Source organism: Camelus bactrianus, chromosome 3 (genome assembly GCF_048773025.1).
Source record: "Camelus bactrianus isolate YW-2024 breed Bactrian camel chromosome 3, ASM4877302v1, whole genome shotgun sequence".
In the NCBI taxonomy this organism is placed as follows: domain Eukaryota; kingdom Metazoa; phylum Chordata; class Mammalia; order Artiodactyla; family Camelidae; genus Camelus; species Camelus bactrianus.
This window is the reverse complement of record NC_133541.1, coordinates 108,141,640-108,159,998: the sequence shown is the minus strand read 5'-3', so window position 1 is coordinate 108,159,998 and position 18,359 is coordinate 108,141,640. Positions and strand designations below refer to the sequence as shown.

Here is an 18,359-nt window from a genome sequence, read left to right as displayed (position 1 = left end):
GGCTGCAGGCCCAGGCCCCACATGCACTCCCACAGCCACTCCCCACAGCTGACCCAGCCCCTCCCAGCCTGTCACACCCCCAGCACAGTCACGCCACCACCCATTACCCAGCCCCACCCTACAGCCACCCTGCCCCAGCCTGCCCCACCCACCATGTACAGCAAAGAAAATCCTCCACATTTGCTTCCCAGCTGTGCGGGAGTTTCTCCTGCGCAATCACACCCTTGGGAGGCCGAGACCAGAAGCAGATCCCTTCCTCTGCTGGAATTTGCTGCACACCCTCTCCCCCACAGCCCCGCAGTGCCGCCTGGCTGGGGGCCAAGATGCTGCCTATCAGTCACCCCGGAGTCCAGGGCCACCACCAAGGGACTGTCAGCAGTCTGGCTCAGAGTCTCAGGGTTGGCAGTGTGCAGTCCAGCTGGTAGTAAGCACACAGGGACACTGAAGCCCAGAGAGAAAAGGATGTCCTGGGATTGTACCACCAGGCCTGCCCCACCCCCACCTGCCTCGGCCCATTTTCTTATCCACTAACACCCTGCACATCCTCCTCTAAGGCCAGCCTCCGCCAGAAGTTGGAGTCTACCAGCTGTGGATTTCAGAAGTCCCAGATGAGCTCTCCGGCTCTGCCCCCCACCACACAGTGCTGGATTTACACTGCCAGATGTCGGCTGTTCTTGCAGCTAAACACTGGTCCCCAACTTCACAGAAAGCTTTCCAAGGCAGAAGCCGTCTCACATCCAGGGAAGGTACTCAACAGTGATGTGCCCTTGCCAACCACCTTCCCCTTTTTGAATCTCCTATGAGGAATCGCCAAGCTAACTGTATTAAAACATGAACTTCCATTCATTAGACACGGCATGCCTGCACTACACGCTATTGTCCAACCCTTACAACAGCACCACGACTGGCATGCCCCTCATTTTACAGATGAGGAAACTGAGGCCCAGGGTGGGCCTGTGACTTGCCCAGCCACAGAGCTAATGAGCCCTTCAGCAACACACGCCCTCCGTGGTCACCTAGGACAGCAAATAAGGGCCAGAAGACTGCACATCCCATTCTCTGCTCCCTTTGAATACTTCTTTCTGTTTTTATTTTCATGCATTTTATGTGTGTTTTAACATCAAAAGCAGCCTCTCCAACGATCCTTCTTGGAAGCAGACCCACAAACCATGCATCAATCAACAAGCAAACAAAGCATAAAGCACTCGTTCTCAACCTGGGATCTGTTGTGGGTTCCCAGCGGGGAATGCCCAACCAAAACCTTAGGAACTTAGACCCCTACTTGTTGAGAATTTGTCTTTCTTCCAACAGGGCCTGAGATGAGAATTTACCTTTGCACCAGCTCTGAAGAAAAAGGGTTTACCAAGCAAACAAATAAGGCAGTTTGTGGGATGGGGGTGCAGAGTAGGGAACAAAACAGGTCAAGACCAGCCGCCCTCTGGTCCCACTGAAGCTCCCGATGCAGAGACCAAGGTGGGCAGGTTCCTCACAGGGCAAGCTCTTTGTTAGCCCATGGAGCTCCCCAAAATAGAGCCCTCTCCACCCAACCCCCAAATCCATCTACACAGAGTCAAATCCATTCCTAGCTATTTTTCTTAAGCTCAGATCCCAGGCACTTGAAAAAAAACTAAAAAACGGAAAGACATTTCTTTACAAATACCATAACCTCCCTCACTGACAGCAGACAGCACAGACTGAGCTCCTGGTAACTTGCCAGCCCCTCATCAGTTTTCCCCGATTTATCACGCCCAATCCTCACACCCTGAGGGGTGGTGTCACTGATATGTGCACTTTGCAGACAAGGAAACCGAGGCTCAGACAGGGTATGAAGCAGCCTACTCAAGGTCATGCAGCTGGGTAGGCGTGGAGCTAGGACAGCCCCAGGCCGGCCTACCTTGGACCCCCATACAGCTCGTAACCTCTGTACAGCTGCCCAGCATTCCTCACTGTTCTTGCCAGAACAGTCCCAGAGACAAGCCTCCTGCAGATGACCACCGCAGCTGCCTAAAGGCAGGCTGACTGGCTTTTCTGACAACAAGAAAGCCTTCCTTCATGGACAGATGGGGCACCACAGGTCCCCAGAAAGGCAGGACCTCAGCCGGAGAGTCATCACCTTCCCCTGCCCCGAGGGGCCTCTGTCTTCCCAGACAAGCAGAGACCCCACATGGGAAAGGGAGGCTGCCTCTCTGCCCCAGGGAGAGGACTCATGCTAAGGAAAGGGAGAGAGAGGTAGAGTGAGGGTCAGAAGCAGGAGATCTCAGCTCACAGGGCCAACATGAAGGACAATGTGACTGGCACGCCTCACAGGTCTGCTGCACGCCGGGTGCTATAGCAAGCACCTCCCAATCATGACCTCAGTTATCTGTCATTTTCTCCCAACAAAGTAGAAACAGGTTTATCATGCCCTGATCTCCTCCCTGTCTGCCACCCCCTAGAGAAGAGCCAGGAAATGCTGGGCAGCCCCTGCCCCTGCCCTGCCCTTTGCCCACCCCAGGTTGCCAGATGACCCCTGAGAGATTCCTAGAGGCGGGAATACTCGAGGGGCCTCCACCTCCCAGATATAGAAGCAAAAGTCCATGTGGGCCTGGAGTCCACATCAGCATCCCCGTGTCTCCACTGGCTCCTTGTGTACCTCTGGGCAAGACCCTTCCCTTCTCTGAGCCTATTTCCTTGACTGGACAACGACCAGTGTGGATCAAATCAGAAGCTGGTGACCTCCTGAGGTTACAGAATCCTTTGAGAATTTCATGAAGGCTGGTAGTGGACTCTCCCCAGACAGACGCCACATTCCATACAAATTCACCCCAAAAGCCAACTTAAGAATATGGAAACTCTGTAGGGGCCTCTCTGGCTTTGACAAGCTGTAGCCTTACCATCTAGACAGGACCGAAGTCACGAGTGTAACATGTGAGCACCCCGGGACCTCATCCCTCCAGCTCCCCCCATGGCCCTGCGGTAAATCTTTATCTCCCAGACCTCCTGGCTTCAGGTGGATTTATGGACTTGCTGAGCTGTCAGGAGAAGCTGAAAGAGAAGCTGAGCCCTTCCTTCCCACCCCTCCGCCACAGTCCCCTTCTCCTCCATCAGGAATCTGCCAGGTCAGCCCTATGCCATCTCCCTGGGGCAATCCTGGGAGCTGGGGCGCTTGAGGAACCTGCTTCTGGTCCTGAACGCAGACACGACCCAGTGCCAGGCTTGGGGGCCAGCTTGCACCACCGCCTGCACCCCCAGGCCCCTCCTGCATGGGTATGAACACGCACACGCTGTGGGTACACACACAGTAGACAGACCTGCGAGGACTGGACAGGAGGGAGGAGACACAGGGCTGTGGTCAGAGGGTACAGGTAGGCGGGGGAGAGAACAACAGGACCCACCAGAGCTCCAGACAGCAGCCGCTCAGCTCAGCTCCACTTCCCTTCGCCGTGCCCTCTTAATGGCTCCGCACTCCTCACTTAACACAGCCGCACCTAATCCCAGAGCCAGGACAAATGGCATTACTGTCGGCCCAGTCCCCTCCCTGGGAGGGAGGGGGGCCCTAGGGCACCCTGAGCCACCAAGCACGTTCCGGGAAGCCTCCAGGCCTCCTTCTTACCATGTCCCTTGCCAGAAGCCACCAGACCCTACCTTCTGACCCTCTGGAAGAGGATGTCTTTCCCTGCTCTGCCCCAGGCCCAGGGACCCCACAGCAGGCAGGGGACCCCCCTCAGAGGTGCCTTCCACAGAAGAGGAGAAAGCACATCCCTGACCTTGATGCCAATGGGCCCTCGGATTCCTCTCAGGAAAGGCGGCAGCCCGGAGTGGAGGAGCCCTCGCTGGCAGCAAGGATAACTGGGCTCTGACTGCAGCTCTGACTGACTTTCTATGTGATCAATGCAAGGCCCTTCCTCACTCCAGACCTCAGTTTCCCCACCTGTCCCAAGAAGAAGAGGAAGAAGGACCAACGTCCCCACATTAGGCCAGCTGGTGGTCAAAGCGTCTGTGATGTTGGCTTTTGGCCCCGGCCCCAACCCCAGCTCCGCTGCCAGGCCTCTCCCGGTGCCCCATCCTGCAGAGGGGCGACAAGGGTAACTGCCAGAGTGTGGAAGTACAAGAGCTGAAAAAGGCCTTACAACGCCCAGAGAGGAGAAGCAACTCGGCCATGGTCACACAGGCAACTGGACGAGGGCTAGGCTAGCCTGCATTTGCTCTTCAGCAGAAAACATGTTAACAGCGTCCACCTGCAAATGTATTTGCCTTTTTAGAGGACGCCAGGCAGAGCACAAGGCAACTTGCAAATGACGGAGTTTCAGGCTCCAAGAGCAGCAGTGGGAAAAAAAAGTGGCATGTTCATATATGTATGACCTGGGGATGGAGCCGTCTGTCCAAGGCTTCTCATGTCATACCACAAGGGTGGCCGAGGCTCCTGCCAGCTTGGAGAGACCCCAGGAATCCCACAGGATTAACAGCTTTGGCCACTCCTTAACAAGTCAGCTGAGGCCCAGCCCATAGGGCCCACAGGTGATGATGAGGAGACTGGCCCAGATGGACACCCTAAGACCAAGCTTCCCAGAAGGCACAAAAGCCTTGGGGAAACTGAAAACGCTCCGGGCCCTGTGGCCAGGGTGGAGGGAAGCCAGGTGCGCTGGGGGCAACAAAGAGGAAGGGAAAGCCTTGAGGCGCTGGGAGCTGCAGAAGCTCCCTAATCTCCTGGAGGCCTGATGGGCACAACCTGGGCCTGCTGAGACCAGGGAGGCTTCATCAGGGCCCACATGAAAGCAGCTTCATCTCTCCATACTCGCTGCAGCTTGTTACCACGACAGGAGCCCGCTACCAACACAGCTCCCCTCGGGGTGAGGGGCTCAAATGCTTACACGGAGGCACAGCTGGCAGGGGAAGGGGCAGCAGGTGAGGGGAGGGGCATGATCACAGACAGCGAGGGGGCACAGAAACACAGACAAGCATGGGGAAGGCGACGCACTTATCGCAGGCCTCTTTTAAAGGGGCCAGGGGGCCTCGATGTGACTCTGGAAGGTGCCTCACAGGTGTCCCCATACCCCCAAGGCTTGAGTCAGGAGTTCCTGGAGTCAAGAGACTGGAGTTCTAGTCCTAGACTGGGCTAGGGTGAGGCGTCAAGGCACCAGGCACAAACATGAAGGAGGCGCCCACTCTCGGGGGGCTGGAGTGCACCCGTGCAACGATGCGGAGTCTCGCCGCGGCACCTCCCCACGGTCTAAGTGCCTCCCTCGCCTCACCCTAGGCCCAGCCTTGCACTCACCAGCCAGTGACCCCAGCCCAGCACCAGCTCCTTTCGGGCTTTCTTTGTTCACCAGTAGAGTGGAACGGCGCCAGATGACTCCAAGGGCCCTCCTAACTCCTAGGTGGGCGATTCTGCAGGGAGCATAAACTGGCCTCCACAGCTCACCCTCAGAAATGGGCACAATGGCCCCCACTCCCCACCAGCCATAAAATCATCACACACCATGCTCCAAGCAGGAGACACATGATACAACCTCCCTGTATAACCACATGCTACGCCTTTGCTAAAATGCTTGGCTTCTGCTTCATCAAGGCCTCATCTTACAAATGTGGGAAGTGAGGCTCGTGGAAGTTAAGCAACTGGCTCAAGCTACCAGTCGGGAAGTGCTGAGCTGAGATTCGAACCAGTGTCTGGCGTTAATCCTACATTCCACAGCATCCGCCACAGATAACCCCAAACCCACTGGGGCCTGGAAGATGCCATCGGGTCTTTGCACCTCCCACATCTTCGAGTGTGCAATGCTGAGGCTAATGTGAAAGGCGGGCTGGTGGAGGCGGGCTAGGCAGGCAGGGACGGGAAGCCCATGTGGGCGCTGAGCATTTGCAGACTGACCAACCTCCAGCCGAGCCAGCTGTCCGCCACTGTGGCTACAACGTCCCTGTCACCATCTGCACACCACAGCCATCAAGCTGCCATTTTAAAATCATTACACAGATGCAAAGCTTTTTCACAGACACTGCTTGCTCTGGCATCACATGACAACCTTCTAAGACCATAGCAGGGATTTCTTCCTTCTTCCTCAAATGAGGAAATTGGGATTCTCAGAAGAGTGATTTCCCAAAAAGTACACAGCAAGTCAGCATTTGGCCGTGAACTTGGAGCCTGCATCTTCTGCCTCCCAGTCCAGAGCTTCGCCTACTCCTCTGTGCCCTTGACTTTTCAGTTCAAACAGCATGGATGGGCCTTTACAACAATGACCATTTTTGAGAGCTCACTCTGTGCAGGTATCCTACCCAGAACTTCACACAGTAACTCATTTAACCACCATGACATCCTTGTAAATTAAGCACTGCTACTGTTTTCATTTCACAGATAGAGACACTGAGGCTCAGAAATGTGGAGTATCTTACTTCACTGTGGTAGGAAGGGGCAGAGCTGGGATTCAAACTTCAGTCTGGCTCTGAGGCCTGCGCTCAGAACCTATGCACTGCACGGCTCTGTCTGGGACTAGAGGGGAAAGGAGACCAGACACTCAGATGGCGTGTGTGCCCGGCAGGTTATAGCAAGATGATGATAATAGGAAGACAAACAAAGCTCTTGGAGAGCCCACAAGAAGAAGGCTGTTACAAACGTCGGGGCAGGAGGCCAGGAGTCTGAGCAAGGGACATGGGAACAGAGGGAGGTGACAGATAGGAGGGAGGCGGCCTTGTGAGACCTTGGTCAAGTGCCTTGCTCTCTCTGGATCTCAATTTACCCAGCTGTTAAGAAAAGTTCCTGGAATATCTCCAGAGCCCTCTCCATCCCGAAAAACCCTTGGACCCTGGGAAAACAAGCAATGCCTGGTGACAGCCTGGCTGCCAGCCTTGGGGGAATCTGAAATGTCCTTGGCCGTCCTGGCACGATTCAAATGCTGGGAAACAGGCTTGCAAAAGCACAGAGTTCGGCCGGCATGCCTGGGCACCACTGAAGTGTGGGTCCTAAGGGGGCCACATACTGCCTGTTGTCAACCTCTTCATGGCTCCACTGGAGCAAGCACCGCCCAGCCTGGACCCAGACCAGAAGCCGAGGTCACATCCAAGTGCCCAGTGGAATGCCACTCCAGGCCTGCCCTGCCCCCGCCGATCCTGTCCAGAGCCCTGCATGCAAATAACTCAAGGACCCTTAACGTCACCCACCCCTCAAAGCCCCACACTCACGTTCCCTATGGTCAGCCACTGGGATGTAGACACAAGGGGTCCCGCAGGAGATCTTAGGGAAAATGACAACCCCCTCCCCAAGGGGTCTGTGCAAGGCAGAGGCTGCCCACACCAAGTCAGTGGAGACCCTCAGCTGAGGAAAGGCAGGATAGTCCCTCAAGGTCAGCCCTCACTGCTCACTCCGGCCGGTGGAAGGGGCTCAGCCCAAGTCTCCACTCTCACAGCTGTCTCCTCAAACCACATGTGCACCATGCTCCTACTCAACAGCCTTCCATGGCTCCCACCACCTACCCGGGAAAACCCCTTAACCTGACTGCATGGTCACTGTTACTATCAGCCCCTGTTAATCCGGTGTGTATACGCTCTGGCCTTTGCTAAGTGCTTTTTTCATTTAACCATCATGGTAACTCTGTGATGCAGATACTATGGTTGGCCCATCTTCACAGATGAGAAAATTGAGGCTCAGAGAGCTTAGGTCACTGGCCCAGAGTCTCAAAGTCAAGTGTCAGAGCAAGGATTCACACCCGCACCTGGACTTCAAGCCAGGTTCTTAACCATTGTGCACGTGGCCTCCTCAAGTGCTCCCTGTCACCTGCAGAACCCTGGGGCCAGCTCAACACTTCTATGCGCAGGAGGGGAAACCAAGGAACAGAGAGAAAGCTCTCTCTGTAGGCAACTGAGCCAGGGAAGGGCCTGAGGCCTCTGGCCGCCCTTTTCAGGGCTCCCCACCCCAGCCCCTCACCCCAGGAGGAACTCCTACCCAAGAGGCACACCAGGCAGAAAGGCCAGGACCACCACCAAGACAATGAGTCCTCAGAATCTGCCTCTCCCTCTGTCCAGAAGGAAGGGAGAAGCAGGAGGTTTGCAAAGAGAGAAAGGTACAGGAAGGGCCCAGGAAATATTTGTTCTTGTGGAACAGCTTCTCAGGGCATGCCTCACGCCCCTAGTAGGAATCACCCCTTCAACAACAGGAACACGCGCAGGCGCAGGACCAACCTCTACCCATGTGTCCCTCTCCCCGGGTATACTCCAACCTAACACGTCTGACCTGAAATCCCCATTTCTCTCCCCAAACCTGCTGTCCTGCAGCCTTCTCTGTCTCAGTAAATGCCTTCCCAGTCCCTCAGCCCAGAAACCCTGCCGTTGACGCCATTCCTCTCACACCCTACATCTGATCCATCAGCATATCCTGCAAAACCAATCCAGAGTCCGACCCCACATCCCACGCTGGGCCTTCCTCTGGCGTCTGCATGACTGAGGCACCTCACCTCCTCCAGTCTCCTCTCCATGCCGCAGCCCGCAGGATCCCTCTCAAATGTGTGTCGAAACAAGGCAGCCCCAGCCCCTCGGGCTTTACTTAGACTAAAGAGCAAAGCTGTCTGTCTCGAAGGGCCAGGAGGCCCTAGGCGATCAGTCCCTCCGCACTCCCTGGGGCTCCATCTCCTCCCGGGACGCTCCTGTTCTCCTGCCCCCGCCACACCAGCCTCCTTGTTGCTCCTCAAGCACGCGCCGTGCCCTCCTGCTTCAAGGCCTCGCACTGCTGCTCCCTCAGCCTGGAATGTTCTTCCCCAAATACCCTGCAGCTCCCCAGGTCCCTCCTGGAGTCTGCTGCCCCCTTACCAGAGACTTGCCATGACCCCTCAACATAGCAGAGCCACTCCCTCCAACCACATTGTCTACCCCAACTCAGCCTAATTCTTGCAGGCACTTCTGGCCACCTGACAAACAGCTAGTACTTGTTGGTCTGCTGACTCTCTTCCACCATTAGAATGTCATCTGAGTCCAAAGCGGGCACCAGGTCTATTTTTTTCACTGCTGTGTCCCAGTGCCCAGAAAAGTGCCTGGAACAAAGTAGATGCTTAATAAAAATATACTGGCTGAGGGACTATGGATTCCCTCATCTGAGCACCTTTTGGTTTCTGCAGCCCCTAGGAGACCAGGGTGGCCTGGAGGCTGAAATGATACTCCACATGTGCCAGCTGGAACCCTGAGGGTTGTCACATGAACAAGCCTGGGACGAGTAACCGCTTGAACCAGAGCAGGACTTACACCAGTCCCTGTCCAACACCTCTGCCACCCTTTTGGCCACAGCTGGGCCCACGGGGCAGCTCCAGTCCCAGCGGGAACATGGACTGGACTGCAGCTGGGTTCCCTCCCAGCCTGCCAGCGCTGCTGGGGTCCTGCATCTGACAAAGGCTGCCCCTTGCTCCCAGCTAGAGGAGGAGGGAGGCCCAGTGCCATGCCTGCTCTTTTCCTGTTGTCAGCAGGAGGACCATCAGAAGGAAGCTTTGTTCCCAGAATAAAGAGCATGAAGCCCAGTGCCAGGCGGAAACGGGCACAGAGGCAGCTGGTCCATTAGAGACAGTTTAAGGAAAAAGAAAAAACTGGGATGGAGGATGTTTGAGGGGGTAATTTGCACACCCAACCGGTTTCATGCCTCGAGGGTGGCTGTGAGATGGTGCCTTCACTTTTCCAGGCCCAAGCCTCGAGGTTGTCACAGACAATCAGACGATTATCCCAGCTGGGTGATCTGGCTCTGACCCTGCAGAGGGAGGTAAAGACAGAGGACTGTGCCCTTGAATGGAAGCTGAAGACCTGGAGCCCACATCCAGCTTTCCACACACTTGTGTGTGACACTGGGAGAGTCCCTCCCTCCGTGTGCCTCAGTTTACCCATCTGTAAATGGCTTCCATAGGCCTGCACTTGAAGCCTCAGCATGCCTGCCACAGGACCACACAGAGGGGCGCCCCTCAGCATGTGGCCAGGTCACTGGGCCACCCAAGCCAGTTCTCCAACTTCCTTGGGCACAGGCACTGCCTCTGCCCATTCTGACCCAGCTTCCAGCATGCCTCCTCCCCCAACATCAGGGCACTCCTCTCCTGAGCTGTTACCTGAAGAATGTGAAACCTCTCTGTGTCTGGCCAAGGTAGGCCCAGGACTGAGGGCCCTGACCCCACCCAGACACTGGCACCTGCCCCGATATGCCCATCACTCTCTCCAAGGAGGGCTCACCAGACACTTGGGGCCACAACCACCAGGAAGAGCCCAGCATGTTGGTGCACAGAGGGTGAAAAAGAAGCCCAGAGTGGGAAAGGAACACGATGATGTCACACAGCACAACTGCCACCCAGGGGTCCTCCCTACCAGTCTTGGGCTCCCTGAGCTAAGACAGGGTCCTCAAAATGTGTCTACAGACCCTCGTGTCTGAACCTCCTAGGGACGGGGATGCTGTACCCCAGACTGAAGGAATCAAAGATGGGGGACAGAAATCTGCACGCTTTTTTAAAAAAAATAAGCTTCCCAGGTTCTTCTTATACCCAGAACAACTGTGACCTCTCAGCTAAGACCTCTTCCAGGAGGAGACACCTTAGCTGGCCTCAAGGGAAATTTAGGTTTTCATTTAAAAGAGTGAAATAAGCCTTGGACAGACAGGCACTGGACAAAAGAGCTGATGACTGAAGCGCATACCCTAAGAGAAGAATTAGGCAGAGAAAGGCCTGAAGGAGGGGAAGCCCAGTCCAGTAAACTCCTGAACTGATCCTCCCCCGGCACCTCTATCCCCTGGCCCCCCAGGATGCAGAGGTCTGTACTCGGTGCCCTCTGAAGGCTGCTGATGCCAGCCTCCCTCTGGCCCCAAGCTCCTCCAAGCCCCCTAGAAGAGTGAAACGTGGTGACAGCTGCAGGGGAAATGTCCCTCTCCTCGGCTATACTGTGGGGACAACACTTTGAGTGTTTATCCGCAGCTTAAGAAGCTGCCTGGGTCAGTGGCTAAGCAGCCACAGCTTATCCGGGAGGAGGATTCTCGGGCCACGGGGCAGGCTGATCCAGAGGCTTCTATTAAATGGAATCTTCACAGCTGGCGAGGAGCACTGCTGCCCCGCCTTCATTCATAAAGGAAGCACTTATTATGCTCCTGCTGTGTACACAGTCCTGAACCTGAGCACAATGCTTTGAGGGACACAGAGATGAGTCAGCCCCCCATCCTCAAAGGGCCCACAAAGCAGACAGGCGGGGCACCACACAATGCAGGAGAGAAGGCAGGCCGTGCCTTCTTCAGGACAGGGAAGAAAACTCAGATGCCTAGACTATAAAGTGCGTAAGTGTGTGAAGTGGCTGGGCGGGGATGGGGCAAAGTGGAGTGAATGTGCCTCTTCTCCAGGAGTAGCCACTGGAGAATGTAGACTCAACGTTTTCTGATCTTCTCATTTTTGAAGGAAAGCCAGAAGTTGGGATTCTTACGTAAAAATCTCCTGTTGGCAACTAGCTCAGTATTTGGCATGGACCAAGTGAAATCTGCCCGTGGGGTGGATATGGCCTGCCAGTTTGTGGCCTCTGTTTTCTTAAAGAGAACAGAATGCAGAGCTCAGCAGAGGAGACCTCTCTGCAGCCAAGGTACCAGGGAAGGCTTCCTGGGAGAGGAAGCTTGGTGCTGGGCTGCAAGGATGGGGAGGCCACTCCTGCAGAGGGACTCATGCAGAGGGGGTGGGCGTGTCCGCTGGAACCATGGGGCCATTGGTCAAGGGCCTCCCCAGCCTATAGCCTGCCTCTCCCCCTAAAAAGGAGTCCCCGTCTCCATCCCCGAAGCAGGCACAGAAGCAACAACTCTGTCCGCAGGTGACCGGGGTCGGGGTTGGAGGGCCGCTTGCCCAGCAAACCTCCAAACTAAATCAATTCGTCCCTGGAGCTTGAGGAACAGGTCAGCTAATGCAACAGCTCCACTGGGGGAAGGGAGAGGAAGAGACAATGGAGGACACAATGAGGTTGAGAATAACGTCCTGCCTGGCTGGGCCCCACTGGTTACATAATCCTGCCTCAGGACAAAGCCATGTTCAAGGCACTAGTGAGGAGGGAGTCCCAGGATGCAGACGATCCTCCCTCCCTTCCTTGCCCACCCCCGCTCTCCAACCTTGCCCTGCAGCTCCTGGAAAGCCCTACACAGAGTGCAGAGCTGGAGGTGGAGACTAAGACCCCAAGATAAGGCACTTAACAGGATCACACAGCAAATTAGCAGCAAAGCTGAAACTGATAATAACAGCAAACTTTAACCAAGTGATTACTTTGTACCAGGCAACAGCAAACTTTAACCAAGTGATTACTTTGTACCAGGCACCAGGAGAAGTCCTTTATACATACACATGATCTTATTAAAAGTCTGTAACACCATGAGATAACTATTCTTATTCTTCCCATTTTACAGATGGGGAGACTGAAGCACAGAAACAGTAACTTACACAAGGTCACGCAGGAGCTGGCTTAGAGGAGGAGTCAGCTTAGAAAAACCTACAGTGGCCTCGGAGACCACACTGTGAACCACAATACTACACTGCCACCAGGCTACTTTCGACTAGAACCACACTGCCTCTCCAGCAACCTTCTCTCATACGCCGCTCCCTGCCCTCCCGCCAGTACTGGGGGATAGAGTCCTCTGACAACCTGATGAAATCTACAGATTCTCTCTGCAGAGAAAGAATCCACAGAAATCACCTACAAAATGCTGCACTGGCGAGAATGGATGGATCCAGATCGTGCAATACTCCAGAGATAGGAGACAGCAGAGGACGGGGACTCTCCCAGGCTCTCTGGGCCCCGCATAGCTGAACTCAGAGCCCAAACGGCCGCTTTAGTCCACAGGCGTGGGCACGAATCAGAGCTCAGGGCCTAGTCATTCCTTCAGGGCTGGGAGAACAGAATGAATCACGATACACAATAGCCCTCGCCCCTGCACCCACTGGGTGTGACTCACAGCTCCCAGCTGCTGGGCAGATGGTGTACAGCTGGGCCCCAGCATCTGGAAGTGGGTGGCATCACCAAGCACACACCATGTCTCTTCCCCACCATCCAAAGGGCCCACCTTGCTGCAGACTAGACTGGCCTTGTCCCGACTCTAGCAGCTCTGAGTGGCTCCAAGTGGGGACCCTGCACAGTCCCTGCCAGCCTCCAGGCCAGCTGGGGCCCTGGAAATAGTAAATCAAGACAACCAGCCCTTCGAGGCACCGCAAGACACAGGCTCCCTCCCCCGCCTCACTATGCGACCTCAGGCAACCACTTGCCACCTCTCAGAGTCTCAGTTTCACCAACTATGAAGGGGAGAGACCATCCTATCAAGTCCTTCCCAGCTCCACAGCCCTGAGTCTATAAACAACAGCACCTGACAAACTTAAAAGGAACCCTGGGATCCTGCGTTCAGGAAGTTACATAAACATCCTTCAGAGAAACAAAAGTCAAACCTAAAGACGCAACTCTTTTTTTTAAGGATATCAAGAAGCCCTTGTTATAGTCCGACTTCCCCCATACCACTTCCATTGTTCCAAATATCCTCTCAGGACCTAGAAAATACATTTGGTTTCCGTCTGGGGTCTGGGCTTCTTGGTGTTCTTCCTCTTGGATGCTGCCCCACCCTCCTTGGCAGCTTTCTCCCCCAGACACACCCATCCCCACCCGGAGCATTGGTCTGGGCCACCCTGAGGGCTACCGCTACCCAGAAGAGGAGCGGGTGCAGGGACAGTTTTCAGCGAACAAACCCTTCCCTGGTCAGAACAGAGAGAGCCTCTGCATCTGGTCCTAAGCGTGACACAGTATGTGGCCTGTGTGGGTCCCTGCTCCTCTCTGGGCCGCCAGTCCCCATTGAGATATGAAGGGGTTCCTACACTGTGTCAGGAAAGCCCCTGGGCTCCTGGATAGTACCCTGGGGGCACTGAGACAGCAAAGAACAGCAGGTGGACAGCGGGCTCTGATCTTGACTCCTCACCCTTTCTGATGGAACCAAAGAAGACCCACTTTTCTCTCTGATTTTATCCTTTGCCCTCTCTCTAGGACCCTGAATTCAGCACTGTGCCCTCTTTGTGTCTCAAATGGCCCTCCATAAGACTGGGAGAATGACACTGTCTACAGTGGAAGCCCCAGCTGGGAGGCTTGAGCGCTATCCAACCTAATACAACCCCATCACCGCCCTCTCAGCAGAGCCTGATTTACTCATTTGACAGGATATGTATTTCTGCAGCTTTATAAAGAAAGCCTGCCACACAAATACAACAAGACAATCCCCCACGGCCCTTCTTCCAATGAGATCATGCGTCCAAGCACCCCTACAGAATTCCCAGATCTACCACCTTATTACGGCTGTGAGCCCTCAGTATTTTCATCTATAAAATGGGGCCCCAGGATTACTCTGGTGATTACTCCAAATAAGATTACATGGAAGTGAAAAAAAAATTACACGGAAGTGCCCAGCAGGAACTGATGAACTCCCCACAAACGTGAGCAGCAATTATATGATCATCATCACCAAAATTATTGAGATGCTTAAAACCACTGGACTGGCGACAGCTGAGGCCCCTTAGCCCACTTGATCACGAGGCATGATCACACGTGCATGCATGGACCCCCAGCCCCAGTGCACACCCTTCTCTGAAGGACCCATTCTCTGACCCCAGCACCAAAACACAGCCAGCTTGTCCCTGGCACCCATCCTTGTCACCTACAAGGCCTCCCACCTTCAAGTCCTCCAACCCCACCTTCTTCAAGGGGCCCCAGCACTGTCTGCTGTAATCATGTTGAACCCCATCAATGTGGCACAAGATTGTTTCCTGGGGAGGGGAAGTTGTTACAAGATGGTGTTTCCTGAAGACAAGGGAAAGAGAAACTGGGCTTTCCTCTGGGTCCCCCACATTTGCTGGGTGTCTGAATACATTAAGAGCCCAAAGAAAGAAGTGTCTATTTTTATTACCTAACCAAGTGTTTCTGGAACTGTAGTATGCATTAGAATCACCTGAAGAACTTAAAACAGATTGCTGGATCCCCCTCACCCCGCAGTTTCTGATTCAGGAGGTCTCGGGTGGGGCTGGACAATTAGCATTTCTAGTAAGTTCCCAGGTAATGTTGATGCTGCAGGTCCAGAGACCAACTTTCCTCTCCTCCCCTCTCCTCTCCTCAGAACCACTGACTTAACCTGCAGGTGAATCAAAGAGAGCTTTTGTGAATAGGTGATGCTAACACTCCTGTCAATGTCCAAGCAGGAACTGCCCTGGAGTAAGGAGAGCAGGGGATCCAGGCAGAGGGTGCAGCCTGAGTGAAGGCCCTGCCATGACAACATTCATTTCTCCTCACCTGGCCTCTGCCTGGGCAGGTAGCATAAATCAGTGATGGCTGCGTAATAACTCCAGCAAACCTCCACCAACCGCCACCCTAGACCTGCCCAGACAGGCCGATCCTTGGCCGGCCCAGGGGTGAGGTGAATCCACGCCCCGCCTCACGGAGCCAGACCTTAGGTCTGAATGGGGCCGAGTCCCCACCACTTCGCAAGCACACAGGAACCTGCAGACATAACCACTTCCACCTTGGCCAACTCTGATGGTCTCCTCGTTTCCAGTGCCTCACAGAACAATTCAGCTTCGTCTGACTAGAGTGGCCCCTCAGACACCACCACACCCTGATGGTAACCCCTCCAAGTCTGAACCGCTCCAGGCCAAGCTGTCCACCTCGCTAGATTTTAAAAGGGGGTGACAACAGTGCGCATCTCCCACTGCTATTGGGAGGATTAAAACGAGCTCCTGAGTCGTTAACTACGTGATCAACTACAGCGCCAACCATAACTAACATGGACTGAGCTTGTGGTTAAGCACCTTCCCTTTCTAAATGCCGTGAGATGCAGACAATTATTATCCCCTTCACAAAGAGGAAGAAACTAAAACACAAGCGAGGGGTGGTCCAGCAGAGATTTGAACCCAGACCATCCTGCTCCAGAGCCTAGCTCCCAGCCTCTCCTCTATCTGTGTCCTAGTCACCTGCCCCAAGACCTAGCCCAGGTCACCTCTCTCTGCCCCCATCCTCTCCCCCTTCCCGGAGCATGGGGAGGCTGGGCGGGAGGCCCCTGGAGGCTGCAGCCCACGGTGCACACAGTCTGGGGTACAGGTCCCTGGGCGTGAGGGCAGCCACAGCACTTGCCGGCCTGGTCAACTTATCTGCCATAAATTTTAGATACTCCTCAACGTGGCCACCAGGGAGGACGCTGCAACTACAGAACTTGAGCACCTTAACCCTGATGAAAGAAGAGAAGATGAAAAACAGGTGTAACCGAGAGAGGACACTCTGCCAGGCTTCCTGGCTAAGGTGGGCAGTTCCCACACCCCACACAAACTGCCCTCTCTCTCCTGGTCTCAGTTTCCTTATCATACGAGCCTCCTCAAGTCATTAGAGAGAAAGTATAAAAACTCAAACTCCGGAGATTCTTCCTTCCATCTCTCAAAAGACAGACCATCTCCTAGGCATAAACAGTAATTATGATAACCATTGTTCTCCTCGCACAGCTCCTACTTGCGGGGCTCTCATGAGGGGTCAGGCACTGATGTGCTCAACCTCCCTAGCGAAACAGAATTACTATCACCCTCGTTTTCCAGTGGAGGAAAACAATGCCCAGAGAAGCTTAGGTGATTTGATCTAGATCCCACAGCTAGTGGTGGCAGAGTTGGAATGTGAACCCAGGACCTCGGACTCCACTCTGCAATGCTGCCCACCCGCCGTGGGGCAGAAATGGCCCACTTGCAGACACTGCCTCCAGAGAACGGAGCCTAGAGGAGATGAGACTCGTCCTGAAGGAGTCAGAAATTAAAGCCAGGTGTGTGAAGGGCCCCGCAGAGACCCAGATAACAGGCCCTGCACATGGAGAGAAGGGATCAGGCAGTGCCAGCTCTGCGGAATTAGGAAGAGGTCACAGTGGAGCTGGGCACTGGCAGGGGAGGATTTGGGGGTGGGTGTGGGGAAGTGACTGGGGCGCAGCATCCTCACTGCCAGCAGAAATGTGGAAGCCAGAAGCGATAGGGCACACACAGGGAGGGAAAAGAGGCAGGTTCTGTTTGAGGGTGGAGGGGGATTAGGAGGTGGGGCACTGAGGTCACATCGCAGGTCATCTCCCACATCTTGCCCTCAAACAAATAAATGTTCATTTGCAATCCAATCTGTATCAAAAAGTAAAACAGACAAGAATAAAAAGCTCCAGGAGACAACTTGACACAAACGCATCTTCATCTAGATAAGAGCTTCAGAGCCCTCTGTGACTCCTTTGGTGACAGACTGGCTTTAGCCATGAGGCCACACAGTCCAAGACATCCACATTCACCCCTTCCACCAAGCTCCAAACCTCCAAGCTGAAGCTGATGGGCAGAGCTTTGTGACAATGCCACCAGCAGGAGCCCCCTAAGGCCAGGAGACCTTGCTTTTAACCTCTAATGAGGGGAAGGAGGGGGCTACCCCTCACCCCTCCACGACCTGATGCACCCCAACCCTCCCACTCCTCACTTTCAAACACACTAGCCCTTTCCTCCAACTCCTGATGATTGAGCCTGATTCATGATTCAGCCTTACTTCCTCAGGTTTGAGGAAAGAGAGACTGAATCCGTTTCACAGAAAGGAAAGCGGGAAGGTTCCAGTCCTCTGTGAAACCCGATTCAGACATTCTGAGAGTCTCTCAAAGGTCAGTGGGGCTGAGTGTTTTCCATGGAGCAAGGGTTCTCCCAGGCAGAGCACTGTAGGCAGGGCACATATGGGGAACTTCTGGAGATGCACAGGAGGGGGCAGCTCTGAAAAGCTTTGAGAGAAACAGAATAGAAGTGGGCCAAGCACTACCCCAAAAGCTGAGATTCTCAGGCAAAAAGGGAACTGAAAGAGGTCACCCAGGCCTGGCCCTCCAGTACCTGCCTTCAGCACCCTCTCCAACCCTCCCGCCTCTTTGCATACGTTCGGCAACGGGGACCTTGCTGCCTCCCTGGGCAGCTTATTCTCCTGTTAGCTTCTCTGTCACCCTTGGTGCTACCTCTGCCCTTCAGAGCCACACAGGACAAGACTATGGCCTCTGCCCAAAGAGAGCCCTGCAGGGAACTGAAAGTAGTGAAACTGCCACTTAAGGGTCCGTCCCCAAGCCTTAGATTATCTGTGATGACCCCATCCCCAAGGCACCTACAAAGTCTGGTAGCCTCTCTCTTCTTCCCTCTCAGTCCCATGCCCTGAGTCAGACTTTGGTCAAATTTCTGCTGGACCACAATTAGCATCGTCTCTGAGCTGGTCTCAACCCTATCAGTCTTACCACCATCTCTGGCCAAATGACCCAAGAGGAGCAGCACAATAGGGCAGAAACACTTCGAGCCTGGGTTCGAACCCAGTTCTGCAAGTGACTCACCCCTCTGAGCTTCCACTTCCCCATGTGACAGTGTGGT

The 18,359-nt window shown here is 54.5% G+C and overlaps 1 protein-coding gene across 7 annotated transcripts in view; it reads right to left on the bottom strand.

Annotated features, from left to right (window-relative positions):
* LOC105074301 (N-deacetylase and N-sulfotransferase 1) overlaps positions 1-18,359 on the bottom strand; it is a 153,042-nt gene that overhangs the window by 130,950 nt on the left and 3,733 nt on the right. The window contains exon 1 of one of the 7 annotated variants that reach the window (XM_074360934.1): positions 3,375-3,393. The exons of the other annotated variants lie outside the window; for them this stretch is intronic. The gene's annotated coding sequence lies outside the window, so the exon portion shown is untranslated. Of the gene's footprint in view, positions 1-3,374; positions 3,394-18,359 lie in introns of those variants that run through there. 7 annotated transcript variants of the gene reach the window in all.